Raw genomic sequence first — 17,480 nt, 5'->3', positions numbered from 1 at the left:
TGTGTGTGTGTGTGTGTGTGTATGTGTGCGTGTGTACCCACCACAGCCTCTGTCTTTGTTTCTTTCTCCTAGGTGGCTCCTTTCTCTAAAAAGAGGTGGTTTCTAAACTTTACTTATTATTATCATTTGCTAACCTATGTTATTTTTGGAATTATATCCTAAATTATAAACGAGTACATAAAATGATGCTATTACCCCATCTTTAAAAGGCTGTGATAAAACAAAATGAAATAAAATTTTAAAAGGCTATAATTGTTTACATAATTACACCATTCTCTAAACATTCTAAAGTTTTGCTACAGATAATTTGCATGTATATATCACCAAGAATATTAAATTTTTCCTAGACCTGCAACCGTCGTTTATAGCAATTGATGTTTCCTGAGTCACTATGTAGCATTTAGTCTTATTAAACATACCTTGCTTCAATCGTAGTATATTATTTGAGTCTTGTAACTTCTAGGAATGAGATTACATACCATGTAGGTGTTACTCTGTTTCTGTTACGTCATTCATTCATTCAACCAACACTTACTACTTACTGTGTGCCAGATATTGTCCTACATGTTAAAAACATTTTTGTATATTTAAATGGTTAAATAGTTATATTCAAAGCTTTTAAGTCTAGGTTTAATCTTTTCATTTTTTCAAGCAATTTCCAGTTTTCAATATCATTTTTGATGGCTGCCTAATGTTTCATTTGAAGACATCTGCCACACTGTACCATTCATTAAACCACTCTCGGGAATTTGAATCATGGCTTGGCATTAGAATTAATGTTGATGTGACCAAAACCCTACTTCTCTCTCTTTTTTTTTTTTTTTTTTTGGATTTTTTCCCTACATTAAATTACTGCAACAGGCCATGGAGACTGAACTCTTTTTTAACTGATATTGCATTCAAAGGACTGTTAAAGTTCACACTTCTACCTGAAATGTAAGGCTATACCAACTTCACCAAAACTTTGCAAACACTTGAATATTGTCACTTTAAAAAAGTTTATTAGCACATATAAAACAGTGCCTCCTTTTTCTTTAACTTTACATTTCTCTAATAGTAAGCTTAAACATTTTTTCTGCTTTTGAAAACATGTTTACTAACTCTTAAATTATCTACATCAGAGATGTGTAAGGAGCATCAATACCAATGCTAAACATGGACCAAACACACAGTGAGTGTTAGGCACTACATTAGGTGTACATGAGGAATACTCATAGAAAGGTCACAACGGTGTCCATGGTGGAAAAGTGTTGATTGAAAAGGCCATCCAACCTTGGGCTAATATAATTTTTCTTCCACTTATCAGCTGGGAAATTCTGGACCTTAAGTTTCTTGTCTATAAGGACTGTAATAATACAAAATTTGCAGGGTTGTATTGAGTATTAAATCATCCTGAGGTAGAGATTGTATTCCCAGTGCATAGCACAATGCCTGGCATGCAGTAGGTACCCAACAAATGTGTTACCCAGTCCCAATATAGAAGGTGTTGCCAGGCATGGTGGCATACACATGTAATCCCAGTACTTTGGGATGCCTTGAGGTCATGAGTTTGAGACCAGCCTAGCCAACATGGTAAAACCCCATATCTACCAAAAAATAAAATAAAATAAAAAATAGTCCGGCATGAGGGGTGGCACACACCTGTAGTTTTAGCTACTCGGGAGGCTGAGGCAGGAGAATCGCTTGAACCCAGGAGATGGAGGTTGCAGTGAGCCAAAATCATGCCACTGCACTCCAGCCTGGGTGATTGATAGAGACTCTGTCTCAAAAGAAAAACAACTGGCTGTGTATGGTGGTCATGCCTATAATCCCAGCACTTTGAGAGGCTGACACAGGTGGATCACCTGAGGTGAGGAGTTCGAGACCAGCCTGGCCAACATGGTGAAACCCCATCTCTACTAAAAATACAAAAATTAGTTGGGTGTGGTGGTGCATGCCTGTAATCCCAGCTACCTGGGAGACTAAGGCAGGAGAATTGTTGGAACCCAGGAGGTGGAGGCTGCAGCGAATGGAGATCTTCCTATTCCACTTTAGCCTGGGTGACAGAGCGAGACTCTATCTCAAAAAATTTAAAAAAAAGAAAAGAAAAAATCTAGAAATAGTACTATGTAGAGCATCTTTCAATATAGAAATAGTTCATGCTACAAGAATGCAAAGGACTCCTGACAGAAGAGGAGGGACAGAATCTTCACTATGGCTTACTTCTTCTGGAAGGGCAGGAGTATCTAGGGTAGGCAAATCCACAGAGGCAGCAAGTATTTTAGTCCTTGCCAGGAGCTGTGGAGGAAGAATTGAAAGTAACTGCTGATGGGCTTGGGGACTTTTGTCAGGGTGAGAGAAATATTCCAAAATTAGACAGTGATGATGGTGGCACAATTTTGTAAATATACTAAAAGCTACTAAACATTTTAAAAGGGTGAACTTTATGGTATGTGAATTACATCTCAATAAAAACTTGGAAAGACATTATTGTCTGTGGCTCATAATTTAGAATCCATAAAACTCAGCAACTTTTGAGGCAAGATTAAGGAACGCATTCAAAGGCTCTGATATTCCATTTTGCATATGATTGAGTCCCAAACTTAGAAATTAGGGGACCAGTTGAAAAAAAGGCTTCGGTATCAGCTGCCCCATCATCAAGAAGAGATTGTGAGCACCTTGAAGTAAATTATTCTTTTCTATCCCTAAAATTAGCTATTAATTTCCTTAAACTTAAAGGGTATAAAAATTACTGTTTTGAATTACCTTGTGTCTGTTTAACGCTCAGCAGTGTCTTCGGAGCAACCGATCGCAATTCCCCAATACCACTCACAGGAAAGCTCATAATTCCTTGGGTAAAGACAGTAAAGATGCCTTTGAGGATGCTTTAATTAGCCAATGACAAGGCGAAATAAAGCAAGTGAAGGCTGGAACACCACCAGTTTAACTCCACTTATTTCCTTTTTATAATTACTTGATTGTTATTTCTGATGCCGCCTTTTAAAATACCTTGGGTAATCATTCTCCTAGTCTTCAAAACTTCTGAACTAATAATTTATTATGCAGAATACAGTTACATCACTATGAAATGGGCAGATGGTGGGCATCAGATGCCCAAAACAACAACACATACTCTAATCTTGTATTTGATTTTTATGAACCTGTGTCAAATATAATTTTTCTCCAAAAAACTCAAAAGATAGACTTTAATTATATTTATTTAATTTGTAATACATTATGTGAGAAATCATACCCAAAACATAATTCTATGGCTACAGACATAGTAATGTACACTACACACTGTGTGAAATGTCAGATTACATTGTGTTAAGCATCAACTTATTCTAAAATTATCTGGTAATTTTTTAAAATGTGATTTGGCCCCTTCCTGTGTGGTTTCTTTTGCCTCATCCTCTTCAGTGGTTACATACTTGATCATTGAATACGTGGCTACTTGCTCTCAAAGTTATCAATCAGACACAGTAGAACCAAACTCTGTCTTGGATTCCCGCTTAAGCCAACAGAAAGAAAATATTAGTCCTCTGCTATTTTGTCCTATTTAAAAGTTAAAAAAAAAAATCTAAAATATGCAGGAAGCAAACAAAAGCCTTCTGTTAAAACAATTGATGAAGCCTATACAACAACTAATGATTTAAAATGTCAAATAGGCTCCCTGGATTTATCCCAGTTAACCAACTCGAAGAGCAGTTTAATTTTAAAGTGCATGTATCAGAGGAAAATATACGTAACAAATACATTTTCACTCAATTGAATCTTAGGGTTGGTAGAGGGTCCAAAGTGGTAGCAGAAAAAAAACCCCACATTGCCTCATTTTCATTTTGTTGTAGGCCATAGGAGATTACAGTGAGTGTTCCTTTTACGGGAGTTTTCTTTTAGCTCTTGCTACTTAACAAAAGAAAGCTTACCCTTGGCGTGCCAAGATTTGGGAGAAAAAAAAAAAAAACAGCAAGACCTCTTGCCCCCATATTATTCGAATTTTGGTGCCTTTGAATATTTCCAAGCTGCACTTCTCTGCTTAAACATGGTAGGAGTGATATGGCCTTAAGAAAGCTAGAATATTCTGGAAGCCAGGTGAGTGATGTTAGGTATTGGTTTTAGCAGTGAATGGAGGAGGTTTTTAGAGGACGGTTATCCCAAGACAGAACTATTCCAAGACAGTCATTTCTCCTAGGATAACCTGGCATTCGACTGGACAGACTGTCCCTGTCTCCCTTCCTATTCTTCCTCTTCCATCTCCTCTTCCCCATCTCAGAAGCAATGCCTTTGTAAAGTCTTCGGAGTAAGAAAAACCTTCCAGTTTTCCTTTTTATGTGGCTTAGGTTATAAGCCACATAATGCCAAATGCCAAACAAATAAACAAATGAAAACAAAAATAAAACTGGCCTATGGATTCAAAGAGCCCAGGATTTAAAACCTGACTCAGTTCACTCACTTGAGTAAACTACTTAATCACTTTTGGACTCAGTTTCCTGATCTATTAAATGGGCATAAAATATTTGCTATTACTAGTTTATCAGGAGGAAAGTATCTGACACCTGGTAAATGCTCACCAGATGCTGCTGGTCAACCTGTGTGTGCTGGGGGGTATTTGGGAGGTGGAGGGAGGGATGGTCTAAATGAATGCGCTTATTCTCTCCACAATTAACAGTGCCAAATGGATGTACTGAGTGAGCCCAGAGGCAGTTACAGTTTGTTAAGCACACTTTTAGAAAAGGGTTTACAAGATCTCGATAAAAAAAGTCAACTGAACTAGCTTGTTCAGAGTTCTCATCCTAATACTTTCAGGGGTTTCTTTAAATAAGAACATCATAAAAATATTAGAGGATTTTTTTAAGATGGATTAAATTTGCACTTTAGAACAAACGATACACAATTTTGAAATAAACTTAGCTTTAATTGTATGTATGTAATTATACATAATACATATTTGTCAAATACAATTCAGCCACTACTGACGTAAAGTAGCAAAAAAATGCATGAGATGAAAAACTACACAAAACAAAGTGTAAACAAAAATGGAAGAATCTGTCCAGCCACATATCGGCACCTTAATTTACAGAACTATAAAATTTCCAATTTAACTTCATTCTTAGTGATCATCCATTCTAGGCAAACATTTGACACGTTATAATTTTAAACGCACACGAGGATTATACTCATTTTTGTTTTCTCATTTTCCAAATCACTTTTTAAAGTATTTTTTTCAGCTTATTCAATACACAGGCACGACTAGAGATGAACGTATGTAAGTATCATCGTAGGCATGCCTTTTTAGTCCCTTTCTCATACATTTGTATGGCTTCTCCCTGCCCTCCTATTTCACCCACATCAGCACTGCTTGGCAACCCATGATAACAACTTCATGGATATCCTTCCATGTTTTTCTAGGCTTAAACAATCTTGGAGGGACATACATATACGTATGTGCTTTTTTACCCTCTCTTTTCCGTATCTGTTTTACAGAAATAGGATTCTCTTTTACCAAAGGCCCCAAAAGGCCACAGTCTATGCGGATTTAGCTCAATTTTTATCCACTGTCTACATCTAAAACTAGTAGTTTTATAATGTTTGGCATATGACCAAAAAAATAAACTAATATATTAATGCTTTGGAATATTTTCCAAAGCAAATTTGAAATAAATTGATTTTACAGATGACTGTTTAGTTAAGCTTGGTGAAAACTCATTGCAAAGAGCCCTGGGCTGAAAGGAAGAGAATCTACGGACATGGTTGACTTCAGCCACGGACCACACACAGGAGGAACTTCACAGATCACATGGCTTGTCTGGGTCCCAGTTTTCTCACTTACGAAATAAAGGTCTTGCAGCAGATGACTTCAAGGTCACTTCTAGCTCCAAAAGGCTAAGAATCTTTGTCAGTAAGAGCTTGATTCTCAAACCATTTTCTTGTTTTTACTGAACTTTTTTTTTTAGTGCCTGCTGTCATGCTCTGTCTGCCAGGGCGAATTTCCAAAAGTTTTTTCACAGCAATTTTAGCCAAAACCGTCCATGTTCTGGGGAGGATAGACACAGACCAGAGTGAAGAGGTGTGGATGGGTCATGGTGAATGGATGTTAAGACTGTCAAGAAAACCAGGCCTCACGCTAGCGCGGCAATTGCTTCTCATCAGCATCTCAGGCACCACGGGTCTCATTTGATGTCACAAGAAACACCCTCAACAAAGTAACGAAGCCTCAGCCTCCCACCCACTTCTCTTCTTAGGGATTCTTCTTAGGACCTCCTTTTCTCTCTCAGGTTTCCAGTACCCTGAAGTTCTTATTCCCATCCCCCATTAGAATCTAAAGAAAAAAACGAAGAAGGACACATTTATGTTAAGATCCAAATGAATGATGAGAGCTTACAAGATTATACTTACCAGTATTGCTTGTATTTTTATAGAAACCAAAACCATGTTTAAACAACAACAACAAAATTCCGGCAATATAATTGTTCTCAAGGGTAAGAGAAACATAGGAAGAGGGCCTGGGGGATTTTCCAGCACTCCTGAATGTACGCATCAAACCCCATGAGAGATGTCCCTGAGAACTCATTACGAAGAGCTCTGGGCTGAAAGTCAGAAAACCCTGTGGGCATGGTTCTGGTTGAGCCACGGACCACCCATAGGAACTTAACAAATCCCTTTGCTTGTCTGGGTCCCAGTTTCATCATTTGCAAAATAAAGGTCTTGAACTGGATGACTTCAAGATCACTACCAGTTCCAAAATGCTCACATTCTGTCACCACAATGGCTCCTCTGCGGGGACCACATTGTCATCTGAACTTTTTTAAAAGTTGCATGCTTTCCACAGCACCACAGGGGACTTCTTGGTGAATCTCTACTCTGCATTAGTTGCCTTTCTACCCATCAATACCCATCCTTCCACTAGAGAAGCAAAGCTCCAGAAAAGTGTTAGCTCCAGTTACACACGTATGTTGATCAATTGCTTGGCTGCTCAGAAGACTATTCCATGAGTCCTCAATTTTTCTATCTGTAAAGCTCAACTCTACATTTCTGGTAGGACTTTTTTGACATAAAAGGCTGATCACGCCCCTCCTGCTCAGTTATCTGCATGGGTTTCCCATCACCTACAGTAGCAGATGCTGTTGGTTGCCACTTAGCAATCGCTTGTCTCCCTTTCTTTTACCTTCTACTATCAGAAACTCAACTTTGTTCCAGTATCCTCCGCCTGGCCATGCAAACCAGAAGAAGTGGGCTCATTCTTCCGGGGAGCGAATCGAGATTGGTCTGAGCCAGTGATGGTGGCTGCATTCCCCTTGCCAGTGAATGCTTTAGGGCTGGGCACGTGATGCACTTTTGGGCACTGAGACAAGAGGGTGAGTCTGATGGGAGTGGCGGGGGAGCTCCTTAGGAAGGGTTTTCCTCACTGATTAAAAATTCACAAATCAATACAGAAACAAACACCAACAGAGCTCGAAAACAAAGAAACAAATCTCCCTTCCTCTTTGGTCACCTTGTGATCAGGAGAAGAGCAAGAGTGAGAGCAAACCACATACCAAGGACGGCAGAGCACAAACGGGGGAAGCACCTCAGTCCTTCATGACACAGTTGAGCCACTGAATTCAGTCACCTTGGACCTGCCTTTGAGCATATTATATGTGCTCATAAATTTTCCTCAGTTCCTAAGCCAGTTGAGTGGGAGTTTTCCGTTCCTTGCAGCTGAATTCATAAGAGTAAATTTATGGTGTAAAACAAACATACTTTGGCATACAAGAACCCTCGCGTTCTGACCACCTCATCTCCATCACCGTTCACTAGACTCTAGCCGCAGTCGCCTTTGCCTTCACCATAACGTCCACCCTGCGAAGACCACAGCTCACCTTCCAAGCACCAGCACAAGCACCTCCTCCTCTATACAACTGTGCCCAGTCTCCTCAGGCAGACTCTGCTGTCATCACCTTCCACAGCATTTCTCACATCTCCTTTATGTTCTGATCATCTGCATGCCTGTCAACCTCACTAGACTGTGAACTTCTTGAGGGCAGGGGCCTCAAAAACTAGTGACTTTTACAGCCCGCACGTATGCCTGATTCGTGGGCATGCAATCAGCATCTGCTGAATGAGTGCCACACAAGAACCTAACCTGTCCATTCAGGAATGTGCTCACCTCTAATTTACAAAGCTCAGTTCGTTTTCATCTCAGTGTACGCCTTGTCTAGCAGGCTGTGACTCAGATTCAAGGTCTGAATAATTGAAGTATCTGTAACAACAGAACCACCACCTCCTAACTAAAACCTTCTTGAACTTTGATGGGTGGCTTTGGAGATAGTTATGTTTGACAGCCTGTCAAGGAAATGAACAGTGAAGAGCTATGTGCCCCCAGTCATTCGGGCAGTATAAGAATCCTGTCCTGCAGCCGGATTCCAAGATGAAGAAATGCTAAGGCACGGCAGGGCTCCCCGCTTGATCCATCTCAAGAGCATCAGTGCAGGTTAGTTTTACAGTAACCAAAACCGTCAAAAAAGAAGGGTGAAGCAAGCAAGCTTCAGGCCACAGAACCGATATCTGAAGCACTTGGGCGTAAGCACTCCTCTGTATTTCTAAACTACACAGCCAAGACCAGACATCTTCTGAGTCGCACACTCTGCAGCTCCCCTGTGCCCCTCCACACACAGCACACGCAAACACCCAGGAAATCAGTTTACCTTCTTTTTGCAAATAAAAGCAGCGTCTTTTGACAGCTCTAGCGAGAGACACTTTTAAAAGTTCACATCTGCCCAGATGTGAAACAAAGGACACACCCTGTGGTAACAAATGAAAAACTGCCGAGAACTGGAACCCAGCAATTCCAGCAGTTCCCTCTTCAGGCCAAAAGCACTCTGTTAAAAATGTGGGTCACGTTTAGTGTGACACAGGGTGAACAATCACACTAGGGTTGAGATGACTCATTTAAATAGCATGATTCAAATATCCTATTCATCTTGCAACATAATCAAACTCCTGAGGGGTTGCTACACTCTTTGCAGGAAAAAAAAAAAAAAGGTGACAAAGAGAAAAAATGCAGAGAAATTAACATAGCCTGGATATGCAGGTACCAGAGGCTGGAGGGAGTCAGGGTGAGCAGAACGCTGGCCTGCCATGAAAATAAGCAGCCCTGATCAGCCCTCGAAGACAAATAAGAAAATTACCCTCTGCTCTTCCCAGAGTCACTGTCTGCCTGAAGAACACACGAATGCTGAACCAGAGTCATTCTGTTATCGAATGTGCTGAGCAGCTGCTTAGTGCTGGCTTCGGGCGTGCAAAGAGAAGACAAAGTTCTTCCTGTGGAAGAAGCCCTCACAGTAGCAGGGAAGGCAAGAGAACAGGACATCAGACAGAAATGCTGGTGGACCACTGGTTTTCCCTTGCAATTCATGGAGACGCTAGAAAGCAGACCACAGATCTATAACCAAATGTCTGCCAAGTCAACAAAACCTTAAACGTCTCCAAGTTTTGCCTGTGATAGATTACTTTGTCTGCCTTCCAGAATCTGGTGACCGAAAATGTACGACAACTTATTTAAAGACTTGGGCTAATGAGGTCCTACGTTCATTCTTAAAAGAAATTCCAGGAGTTTCTAGTTCGATTCCACCCTTCCAACACTTCGTGTACTTATCCACCATCAGGAAAACACAGGCCACTTTGCACATGGATTTCTTCCTGCCGAGCTTCCCAGAGACCCAATGTGAGGACATCTCTCCTTCGCCTTGCAGTGACTCCCATGTGACAGTCACCACACCTCACACATACAGCAGACTCAAACTCACCTGAATGTTCTTGCTTTACATCTACTGCCTTCCAAAGCACCGGAGAAAAAGATACACCTGGAACCAATGAACGAGTGAGCTTTCACATCTCTTGCCATTCTTTCCACCCCAAATACCCTTTCTTCTCATTTTTGAGACTTCTCAAGTCTCCCTGGAAAGCATGTCCTTACTGATCCTTGCTCAATGCGACTATTTCCTGTGTCTTTGTTAGTTCTTATGTACTTGATGTGTATTAAAGGAATTGTCACCTTTTTTACTCCTCCTTCTTTTTTTTTTTAAAGAAACAGGGTCTCACTATGTTGCCTAGGCTGGTCTCCAACTCCCGGGCCCAAGTGATCCCCCAGCCTCAGCTTCCCCAGTAGATGGGACTACAAATGCTCATGGCCATGCCTTGCTTTCCTCTTTGCCACATGGAGTAGGCTGTCTCCAGGCTTCGACCTTCTGCTCTGCCATCTGCTTTGTCTACTCAGAAACTCCCTACTGTCTAAGCCTTCCTATTTCTGCCCTGGGCTCTCACAAAAGATGCATCTCCACGATAGACTGAGTGGGAGCCAGTTCCTAGATTCTCATGACTATTCATCATAATCACCTACAGAGGTTTAAAAAAAAAAGATGGATATATATGCATAGATTGTTTTCTGGAAGGATCACAAGGAACTGCTAAGTATTCGCCTTTGGGAAGAACTAAGGGTTAGGTGGGAGGGGTGCAAAGACATTCTTTGCTGTACTGTCTAGATTTTTACTTTGGTCATGCATGTCAATTTTTTTTAAATGAAAAAATTTAGATGCCCAAGGTCTACTCTGAAAGATTATAATTTAGGAACAGGCCTCAGCATCTGCATTTTATTTAAAACCCTGGGTGATTTTGATGAAAAGGCAGAGCTGGAGCCCATGGGACTGAGAGAAAGATGCTTGTATGTATATGACGTGTAGGTGTAAGTGCACGTGGATTGTGCATGGTGGGGTGGGAGATGAGGGCCGGATTCCACAGCAAGAAACTTCTCCTCCCCGTATGCCGCCTCTAGGCGTTTTCTCTGCTTTCTCTTTCCCAGAAGCCAGATCAGACCGTGAGCTCAGACAGTTGCCTTTCCTGAGGAAGGGCCGGAATGGAGCATTTTCCCCATGGGAGGGTAAGGCATGGGTTTAGGAGCCGGGTAGGCCAGGCTCACGTCCTGCTTCACGTATGTGACTTTGGGCACGTCTGTCTGCCTCGGCTTCCTGTTATTGTGGTGTGACGACTAAATGTGCCGCTATGTCCCAAGTCCTTACAGCTGTGCCTGGCATGGGAAAAGCACGGGGTAATCACTGGCTATTAGCAGACACAGAAGAGGGAGGTAAGCCCCTTTTTATCACTGACTGCAAGCCAGGTCATCAGCTGCTGCCTCTGTGCCCGTGCGGTGCAACTATTCCTGTTGCCGTGGAGTCACGCTATTGTGCCATTATTTGTTTACCTGTTTATCTGTGTTACTGGGGTTTTAGATCCCTAGGGAAGGTATTGAGTCTCATTTAATTTTTTGTTGTTTCTTGCACATAGGGCAGGGACCTTTGCGTATGGGTAAAGCATGCCAAGTAAGGAGTCACTTTGTTAAAAAGCGCAGCCTACCTTGCGGGAAGCACTCAACTGCAGGAGGTAAATCAGCGCCAGAGCATAGGGATGGGTATTCCAGGAGTAAGGATTCCAGACTCAACTGGAGCAGACACTTTGATTTCCTCAAATGGATGCGACCTTGCCTCTGTGGCCCTTTCTCTGGGGCCAGCTAGACCTCAATTGTCCCTTAGAGAATGCTCACAGGGTTACACTTTTGTTCCTTACTGCCTGTTTTGAATCCCTAAGTAGGGGTAGACACACACACTTTACACTTCCCCCTTCCCGAATTCATCAGTAGCTGCTTATTTCATTTGCTGGATTGAAGATACAGATAGTTCGTTTTATATGGGCAAGTCAAGGTTCAGCTGGGGCATCTGCTTCTTCCAGAAAGGAAGCTGAATCCTGAGCGGTCCGGGATAGACTCCCTCCTCCGTGGACTTGGAGCGCTTGCCACCCTCACCGCTGCTCACGGCCGTATGCTGATATTCAGTTTCTCTTCCTAGATAGGGGCCTTCCTGGAGATGAGTCTTTTCCTCTGCTGGATAACATGGTCCCAGATTTTGGTGCATTTCTTGGCATGAAGCAGGACTGCAGTAAACGCGTGCTGAGTCAGACTCCTGTTCCCATCTGACCCCAGCAGACGTACTCTGAGGCCCCTACAGAAAGCAAACAGGAGTCACCTTGATGCACAGTCTCCACACGAAGGAGGAAAAGCTGGGGGTGGAAACTGGGCTCATCACTAAGAGACGCCTTTTTTAGGGAGAGTCTGCAGATACTTGAAAGAGAAGAATTTGTTTGGTCCTGGTTCTAAAATCATAGGTAATTTTGCTTCATCCGTAGCTTGGCCCTTTGTTCTTGATGAAAACTGCGCAGGAATAACCTTGCACGCTATTGCTACTATTCATAACGGGCAGTCCTTATCACATTACACGCTGTGGTATGAAAATGGAGTGCCAGCACAAGGGAAAACTGATAGGAAAAGCTACCTAACTATTGATGAGGGAGCAGGCTTCCTTCTGACCTGAATTAGCTCTCTTCTGGGTGTGCGAATAAACTGCAGCCTCTTCAGCCCCACCGCCTCCCACACACTCCCACAAGTCCAGGAGTCAGGGAGGACACTCTGCCAGTGCTGCCAGCCTTCCTAAGGAGTGGCTTCCACCGGCACCATGGGCAGCCGTCTGCATTTACAATGACCAGCAGACCTTTCGAAAGGCAGGGACACAAGCCAATCCACACGGTTTTTTGTTTTGATAAGAACACCTTCCCATGGGCCCCACTTCAGTCTTCCAAACCACACCTGTAAATAGGGCATCGTCCACACTTAACGTGATCTTGTCTTCTTTCTGGGTGAACTAGAAAATTCTCCTCAACTGAAGGCTGGGCGGGGTGGGGGCGGTGGGGAGATTCTCCACAAGCGCGCCCTCCTTCAGCAGGGGCTGCCCAGGGCCTCTGCTCTGGGATTGTAGTGCTCCTCTTCTCAGTGTGGCCTTCTGGGACCCTGCCACCTGCAGCGGCTCCTTGGTGGGAAGGAGAGAATTCTCGTCTACAGCTCATTCAACACAGTGTTGCTCCACACCTCCTGCAAGAAGAATGAGGGTCTCAGAGTCCAGCAATCCACAGAAGGACTCAAGGAGGAAAGCCTCCTCAGGCTCTCTTTTGCCTCCAAAATAATCAGCTGAGGGCTGAAACCAGTAAGGATCTGGTTTAGCCTTCTAAAATAGCCTGTTATTCTTTCTGGGGTAACTCTGCCCAACAAACCCAACTGATTTCCGTCATTTCAAATGCAAACTGTGAGTGTGCACACACACTCGCACGCACACATGCACACAAACACCACACAAATGCACACACGCCCAAACACACACACAAACATGCACACAAACACACACACACAAACGCGCACACACCCAAACACACATACAAACATACACACACACACAAACACGCACGCACACACGCAAACACACACATACACACATGCACACAAACACACACATACACACACACATGCACACACGCCCAAACACACACACAAACATACACAAACATGCACACAAACACACACACACACAAACGCGCACACACCCAAACACACACACAAACATACACAAACACGCACACAAACACACACATACACACACATGCACACACACACACACAAACACATGCACACACACACACAGCAGAGAATTTTTTGAGGTAAACGGTGGCATTGCTAATGTCCAAGTTCAGCACCACATTTTAACTTTCCATCAGCAGACCTTACCTCTCTAGAAAACAGATGAAAAGGTCTGAGGGAGGGTGTGATCACAGAGATGGCAATGTCTTTTATTAGAAGAGTGTTTTCCCAGACCTTAACTAAACCTCATCCACTTTCGTCAGTCAGGGCCGACAGTTGAGAGCAATATTAGAGGAGGTAATTGCACGTATCAGTCAACAGCTTTTGTCCCGTGGCCGCCGAGAATTACAGTAAAACGGGCACAGGAAAACAGCGTACTGGATTAAAGGCAAAAAAAGATCTTTCTCCAGTTTCTCCCTACTCACCAGCTGCTATGTTCGGCTGTAGAGACAGAAGCAGCAATCATATCTGGGGGAAATCTAGCCTAGCACCGTCTGGGTTTTTCCCACTTCTGCTTTCCCTCCACCTTAAAAGTGATTAATGTTTGACTTTAAAGAGAAACTTTTTCAAAAAGCATTCTATGACATCATAGCAACCAAGCTATTAACCACATATGAATTTCTCTCCCATTAAAGTACACGAATGCATATAAACCCCAACCTTGATCATTTTTTGGAATGACTGTAAAATAACTACCTCAGAGTCTTTGACATCACACGGTAACAAGTCCCAACAGTTGCCTAAGTAAACAGTGCACAAAACACAAACACGTTGTATGTACATCTGATTGTAAATCACACCAAGCCAAGCCTGATGAATAGTTAGCACAGGTGTCTGAAGGTTGCCACAGGTAAGTAGTAGATGGCGTTCAAGGAAGGCAAGACAGAAGAGATTAACCTACCCTTGGCACGAATCCTTCCAAGATAAGTGTGATTGCCACCATCCCTGGGGATCCAGGCACAGCAGATCGACCCCCACATCCCATTGTGAAAGGAATTCTCTTTCAACCAGGAGAAAATAACTACCTAAAATGCCTCCAGAGGTTCTGGTTAGGAAAGAGGGTGAGAAGCACATTCTCAGTGCTAAGTTGAGTGTACCTTAGAAAGAAAATTGAATTGGCTGACCAGGAGGAAATGGAGACCAGCTTCAGAGAGGCGGCGGGAACCAGAAAACATTTACCAGGGACTCAGTGAAACAAGGGGCAAGAGGTAAGTTTGGTCAGCTTTGCCATGGCTCTAACAGAGCAGAAAGCTGTTTATTACTGAGTTCTATCCTTAAATCAACTTGAAATCCCATGGCATATCGGGATAGTGAAGGTTAGCTTCATGTTATAGCACTGAATCGTTATTATTTGCATTTTAACAGATCAAGAAACCAAGGTCTATAATATAGATTAGGCAACTCAATCAAGTGAATGTGGCCAGTAATAACATAAACAGGATTTATGCTCAGCTCTGCCTCAGCTGCCTGGTCAGGCTTCCTTCTAGAGCTCGTGTTTATCCCCAGGGACTGCTCTTCTGTAAGGGACACCTAAAGTGCCCTGGTCTAGCTATTCCCTCTCTAGCCTTTCCTGATAACATGAGGAAAGGCCAAAAGGAGGCAAACGTTCTCTACACCCAACTCCAACCCAGGATGCACAAACACCACCATGGCTCATCTGCCCCCAGTACCACGTACGGTGGCTGACATGTGGTGCACGTTTACTATCTTCCAAGTTCTGGTCAAAAAACTCCATGAAGGTCTTACTATTACCTTCAGACCATTTACAGAAAACAACACGAGTGACAGAAACGTTAAGTTCAGTGGGCCCGCTGTCTCCACGGGTACCACATCGAAGGATTCAACTAACCGTGGATCGAAAATATTTGAAAAAATATAAGTAAATAATAACAATACAATGACAAAAAATACAAATAAAAAACAGTATGGTGTTACAACTATATTTTACATCATATTAAGTGTTATAAGTAATCTAGATGACTTAGAGTGTGTAGAGGATGTGCATAGGTTATATGCAAACACTACGTCATTTTACAGAAGGAGCTTGAGTATCTGTGGATTTTGGTATCTGCTGGGGGTCCTGAAACCAGTCCCCTGAAGAGACCCAGGAATGCCTTGTTATGGATCAAGAGTCGCAGAGCTGATTATGACCCCAGGATTCAAAACTGAGCAGCCCGGACTCTATGCCAACCTAATCCTACCCCGACATTGCTATAAACTTTAGCAGGTAAACTAGCCAACACTCAGGTCACGTAAATCACACACACACACACACACACACACACACACACACACACTACATTATGGATAAATTTTAATAATATTATGACATTAAGAAAAACATTATCCTAGTACCAAAATAATATGAGGCCTTGTTGGGTTTATATAAACCCTGATATTGCTAATTGAAGATATTTTGTTCCTTAGCTTGCCTCATTTCAACTGAAAGCCAAATAATTTTCAGCTTAGTCTGGGAAACTATCCATCCACTTTCAAAAGATCAAGGAAATAATATTTAGAAAAAGACGGCTAAAGAGCTGTGACATGGACTCTCTCATCTCCCTTTGCAGAGTCTCTTCCTTGCTGTCTTTCTCCATGGCCTTACCGGGAAGCAATGCTGTGTTAATTAAACTCATACTACTCTCCTGTGAAAGGCAGAAATGTATTCCACCTCTCCGGACACACGCACGGTAAGGCTTACTACAGTGACTCGGGGGCTAGAAATGCCATTTGATCCAGCAATCTCACTATTGGCTATCCACGCAGAGGAAAAGAAGTTCTTCATACAAAAAAAGATACTTGCACACACGTGTTTATAGCAGCACAATTTGCAATTGCAAAATCACGGAAGCAACCCAAACGCCCATCAATCAATGAGTGGACGAAGAAACTGTGATATATATACACACAATGGAATACTACTCAACCATAAAAGGACTAAATTCAATGGAATTTGCAGTGACCTGGATGAGATTGGAGACTATTATTCTGAGTGAAGTAACTCAGGAAGGGAAGAGCAAACATCGTATGTTCTCACTGATACGTGGGAGCTAGCTGTGAGGGTGCAAAGGCCGAAGAATGATACAATGGACTTTGGGGACTTGGGGGAAGGTTGTTAGGGGGTGATATTGCTTGACTCTGTGTCCCCACCCGGATCTCATCTTGAATTGTATGCCCATAGTTCCTACACGTTGTGGGAGGGACCCAGTGAAGATAATCTGAATCATGGGACAGTTCCCTCCACGCTGTTCTCGTGGTGGTGAATCACTCTCGTAAGATCTGATGGTTTTATCAGGGGTTTCTGCTTTTGCATCTTCCTCAGTTTCCTCTTGCTGCTGCCAAGTGCCTTCTGCCTCCTGCCATGATTCTGAGGCCTCTCCATCTATGTGGAACTGTAAGTCTAATTGAAGCTCTTTTTATTTCCAGTCTCAGATAGGTCTTCGTTGGCAGCATGAACACGGACTAACACGGGGGCAAGGAATAAAAGTCTACAAATAGGATGCAGTCTATACTCTGGGGTGATGGGTGTGCCAAGATCTCACAAATCACCACTAAAGAACCTACTCACGTAACCAAACACCACCTGTAGCCCAACAACTTCCTACCTACTAGAGGCTTATATAAGAGATAGGAATTAAACCAACGGCAATCAATTTAAGGGAAATTACAATGCTGAGAAAGCTCTGTTTGGGTGGAAGTAGGCACAAACATCTTAGGAAGCCCTCACAATGGCCTTCAGAGCTCCAGTTACGGAAGGTGGTAAAGGGTACCAAGGGTAATGATGAAGGAGTTGCTGTGTCGACAGGCAACGGGCAAAGCAGTCCCGCGAGAGATCCACTGTGTGTACGTCCCCGGAGATGGGGCGGCATCATTCACTCAGAGGTGGCATGAAGCTAACTGCGGCTGTGGTTTAAAGGGCTGAGGCTACAAGAGAAGAAGCTGTAACGGTCACCAGAAACCAGGCTGTGAAAGGCCTTGCATGCCACGCTGGGTGCACCAGAAACCAGGC

This window comes from Cebus imitator, unplaced genomic scaffold (assembly GCF_001604975.1).
Source record: "Cebus imitator isolate Cc_AM_T3 unplaced genomic scaffold, Cebus_imitator-1.0 Scaffold111, whole genome shotgun sequence".
In the NCBI taxonomy this organism is placed as follows: domain Eukaryota; kingdom Metazoa; phylum Chordata; class Mammalia; order Primates; family Cebidae; genus Cebus; species Cebus imitator.
This window is presented reverse-complemented; position numbering follows the sequence as displayed.